Source organism: Prunus avium, chromosome 7, assembly GCF_965620075.1.
Source record: "Prunus avium chromosome 7, drPruAviu1.hap1.1, whole genome shotgun sequence".
Taxonomy (NCBI): domain Eukaryota; kingdom Viridiplantae; phylum Streptophyta; class Magnoliopsida; order Rosales; family Rosaceae; genus Prunus; species Prunus avium.
This window is the reverse complement of record NC_142290.1, coordinates 16,216,582-16,221,711: the sequence shown is the minus strand read 5'-3', so window position 1 is coordinate 16,221,711 and position 5,130 is coordinate 16,216,582. Positions and strand designations below refer to the sequence as shown.

Sequence of the window (5,130 nt, the reverse complement as noted above, 5' to 3'; positions counted from 1 at the left end):
GTGCAGCTTTATCTACACAACAAGTTTTTGGCGCCGTTGCCGGGGACTGAACGAAAGTTCTTCCCTAGTTATGTGCCCAAGGTTACCCTATTCTTTTTAGTGTTTCTAATTAATCTAATTTTCTGTTTCAGGTAGTTTATGTCTAAAAATCCATTACTTGAACAAGTGAGGTCTTCGTTCCAACGTTCTAGATCTTTGAACGCAGGACCATCATTGCAACCCAGACGAGTGACCTCTGAAATTCAGAATCGTCTAGAAAGGGAGTTGTCAACTGCAAAAGAGCAAGCTCTTGCTACATTTACAAGTCTTGCTCTCCACACTGAACTTCCCGGTTCTTCACTTTCAAATTCGGAAGCAAGTTCAGACCAAGAAGAAGAAGAAATGATGGCTGCCATTGAGTTCATGGGAGAACTTGATATCCCAACAATTCCAGCATCTCCTTCAAGCATTTTGCTGCCCACTGTAGCTCGAAATTATGAGCTTAAATCTTCTCATCTTAATATGCTGCCTTCCTTTTATGGTTTACCTAATGAAGATCCATTGACTCATATAAAGGATATTTTTAATGTTGTGAGTTCTTTTCCCTTGACAGGTGTGACAGAAGATCAACTTCGAATGAGAGTGTTTCCATACACTTTAAAGGATAAGGCGAAGTATTGGTTGAATTCTTTGAAGCCTGGTTCACTCACTACATGGTCTGCCATTCAAAAGAAGTTCCTGGAAAAATACTTCTCCACGCAAAAGACCGACATGCTTAGGGACAAGATCTTGTTATTTGCACAGCAAGATGATGAATCGTTTTGTGAAGCATGGGAGAAATTCAATGGGTTGCTCAACCAATGTCCTCATCATGGGATTCCATTGAAGCTTCAAATGCGTATGTTTTATAAAGGACTAACCCCTTCTAGTCATAATATAGTCACCAATTTTGCAGGTGGTTCTTTTAAAACCAAAACTCCAGAAGAAACGTACGAACTCTTTGAGGAGATAGCAATGGAGACCCAACATACGGATACAAGAGGTAAACGTGTTATTAGTGGTTCTAATGATGCTTCTAGTGTGCAGATTTCAAAACTGGAACAAAAGCTAGATGCTCTTCTTGCATTAAACTCAAGAAGCCCTCCAAAGGAAGTGTGTAGCATTTGTGAATCTCATGACCATGCTACCACAGCTTGTCCACTTGGGGCTGGATATCCAGAATTTGTGCAAGAGCAAGCTAAGTTGGTAAATTCCTACAACCAAGGTCCAAGAAATGATCCATACTCTCAAAGTTATAATCCAGGTTGGAGGAATCATCCAAACTTTTCATGGAGAAATACCCAGAATCAAGCAAATCCCCCTTCATTCCAAAGGCCACAACAATCATCATCATCATTGGAAGATATAGTGAAGCAGATGGCAATCAACCAATCCAATTTTCAGCAAACTACACAAGCTGCCATCTCCAAATTGGAAGTCCAATTAGGCCAAATAGCTGCTGAAATAACTCAAAGAGTGCCTGGGAAATGGCCAAGCCAAACTGAGATCAATCCAAAGAACCCAGAAGCCAAGGCCATTCATGTGCTCAGATCAGGTAAGATCATTGATAATAAAGATGATTCTAATCTTTCAAATGATGTTGTGATTGTAGAAAATGAAGAGGAGGAGACCATGGCCACGGAAGGAGAACAACTCAAAACTTCTCAATCTGCTCCTAAGGCCAAATCAGATTCTCAGAAATCCGATCAATTCCAATTGCATAAAAGGGATGACAAATTTGTGCCACCACATCTTCAAGAAGATAGATACGTGCCACCCGCTCCATATGTTCCACAGATTCCATTTCCAGGCCGTCTTAAGAAAGCAAAGCAAGATAAGGCTTTTAAAGAGATTTATGATATTTTGAGTAAAGTTAATATCAATTTGCCTTTGCTTGATCTTATTGAACAGATTCCTGCATATGGAAAATTCATCAAGGACTTGAAAACTCACAAGCTCAATTTCGCTCCAAATGAAGGAGTAAAGCTCGACCAGAATGTAAGTGCTGTATTGCAAAGGAAGCTTCCACCAAAACTAGATGATCCTGGCAGCTTTGACATTCCCATTAACATTGGAGGCAAGAAGGTTGGAAGAGCCATGTTGGACTTGGGAGCAAGCATCAATGTTTTGCCATATTCAGTTTATCAAGAGCTTGGCTTAGAAGGGATGAAGAAGACTTCAATGCGACTTGAACTAGCTGATCATTCTATAAAATATCCAAAAGGTATTGTAGAAGATATTCTAGTTCAAGTTAATACACTAATTCTCCCTGCTGATTTTGTAGTGATGGACATGGAAGACAATCCAAATGGAGATCGTGTTGATCCCATTCTCCTAGGCAGGCCATTCATGGCCACTGCAGACACAATCATCAAAGTGAAAGATAGCACTCTCTCCATGACTGTTTTGGGTGAAACTGTTGAATTTAAAATGCTTAATGCTCTATCTCAACCTTCTATCTCTCTTGATTCTTGCTTTTCAATTGATGTTGTGGATCATGAGGTTTCTTCCAAAATTTTGCAGAGAAAGTCTAATGATGCTCTAGAAGCTGTCTTAACACAAGAAGAGGAAGATCTTTGTGAACCGGAGTTCCAAGAAGTGGTGGCTGCCTTAGAAGTGTTTCCGCCATACCCACCATCCTTTAGGCCACCAATCGAGCCTCTTGGACCATCATCCACGAAATTGGAGCCATCCATTGTCATCCCACCAAAGCTAGAACTTAAACCTCTTCCCAATAATCTTAAATATACATATTTGGGTGCTAACGAAACTCTCCCTGTTATAATTGCTGCAGGTCTCTCCTCACATGAAGAAGAGAGCTTAATTAAAGTTCTAAAAGAGCATAAAACAGCCATTGGGTGGACCATAGCAGACATCAAAGGAATTAGTCCAAGCATGTGCATGCACCGGATTTTAATGGAAGAAGACAGCAAACCATCTCGTGATGCCCAAAGGAGGCTAAATCCCAACATGAAAGAGGTGGTTAGAGCTGAAGTTTTAAAGCTACTCGATGTAGGAATCATCTACCCAATTTCAGATTCTAAGTGGGTGAGCCCTGTGCAAGTTGTTCCAAAGAAGTCCGGAATCACCGTTGTGAAGAATGAGAAGAATGAGCTAGTTCCTACACGAACTGTCACTGGTTGGAGAGTTTGCATTGATTACAGGAAGTTGAACACATCCACTAGAAAAGATCATTTCCCCTTACCTTTTATTGATCAAATGCTTGAACGTTTATCTGGTCATGCTTACTATTGTTTTCTTGATGGTTTTTCAGGTTATAATCAAATTCCCATTGCTCCGGAAGACCAAGAGAAAACCACATTCACATGCCCATTTGGTACGTTTGCTTATAGAAGGATGCCATTCGGTTTATGCAATGCCCCAGCAACTTTCCAAAGATGCATGATGTCAATCTTTTCAGATATGGTGGAACGATTCATTGAGGTATTTATGGATGATTTTTCAGTTTTTGGTTCCTCTTTTGATAATTGTCTTCACCACTTGTCTCTAGTGCTTAAAAGATGCCAGGAAACAAATCTGATTTTGAATTGGGAGAAGTGTCACTTCATGGTGAGACAAGGCATTGTACTAGGCCATGTGATTTCAAGCAAGGGAATCGAAGTGGATAAAGCCAAGATCGACCTCATCTCAAATCTTCCACCCCCTACCTCTGTTAAAGGAATTAGAAGCTTTCTAGGTCATGCTGGATTCTATAGAAGGTTCATCAAAAATTTCTCAAGCATTACAAGGCCATTGTGTAATCTCCTTGCTAAGGATGCTGTTTTTGAGTTTAATGAAGCTTGCATGGAAGCTTTTTCTACCTTGAAGAGGGAGCTAACTTCAGCCCCTATTATCATAGCTCCGGATTGGTCTTTACCATTTGAAATAATGTGTGATGCCTCTGACTTTGCTATTGGTGCAGTTTTAGGTCAAAAGAAGAACAAGCTGCCCCATGTGATTCATTATGCTAGCCGGACCTTGAATGATGCTCAAATCAACTACTCCACAACAGAGAAGGAGTTGCTTGCTGTGGTTTTTGCTTTAGAAAAATTTCGTTCTTACCTTGTTGGTTCTAAAGTAATTGTTTATTCTGACCATGCAGCCCTTAGATACTTGCTCACTAAGAAGGATGCCAAACCACGCTTGATTAGATGGATTCTCTAGCTGCAAGAATTCGATTTGGAGATTCGAGATAAGAAGGGATGTGAGAATGTGGTAGCTGATCATTTGAGCAGAATTGTGGTTGAAGAAAAAGGAGGAGCTGTGCTACCCTTGAATGAGACTTTCCCTGATGAACAACTATATGCTGCCCAAGTCAAAGAGCCATGGTATGCTGATTTTGTTAATTATCTTGCTTGTGGTGTTCTTAGAAATGATCTAACTTCTCAGGATAAGAAGAAGTTCTTTTCCATGGTGAAACATTATGTATGGGATGAACCTTTCTTATTCAAGCATTGCCCGGATCAACTCATCAGAAGATGTGTTCCAGAAGAAGAGCAAGAAAGCATACTTAGGCATAGCCACGAATTGGCCTGTGGAGGTCACTTTGGAGCTAAGAAAACAGCACTTAAAATTCTGCAATCTGGTTTCTTTTGGCCCACTCTATTTAAAGATGCATTTAATTTTTGTGTTAAGTGTGATAGGTGCCAAAGGATGGGGAACATAAGTCGCAGGAATGAAATGCCATTGAATAACATACTTGTTGTGGAGCTCTTCGATGTGTGGGGTATTGATTTCATGGGACCATTCCCATCTTCCTTTGGTTATACTTACATACTTGTTGCTGTTGATTATGTGTCTAAATGGGTGGAAGCCATAGCCACCAAAACCAATGATTATAAGGTGGTGCTGAAGTTCTTGAAGGATAATATTTTCACAAGGTTTGGTACTCCAAGGGCTGTCATTAGTGATGGAGGCAGCCACTTCTGTAACAAGCCATTCGAAGCACTCATGAAGAAGTACAACATCACCCATCGAGTCTCTACACCATATCATCCGCAAACTTCTGGTCAAGTGGAAATAAGCAATAGAGAAATTAAGCACATCCTGGAGAAGGTGGTGAACAATACAAGGAAAGATTGGGCAGCCAAGCTCAATGATGCATTATGGGCT

At 40.5% G+C, this 5,130-nt stretch overlaps 1 non-coding gene across 1 annotated transcript; it reads right to left on the bottom strand.

The window, feature by feature from the left end:
- Positions 1 to 750: 750 nt before the first annotated feature.
- LOC148293037 (small nucleolar RNA R71) lies at positions 751 to 857 on the bottom strand. Its single transcript, XR_015825895.1, has one exon. It is a non-coding gene; the product is annotated as a small nucleolar RNA R71 (small nucleolar RNA).
- Between the last annotated feature and the right edge of the window lie 4,273 nt (positions 858 to 5,130).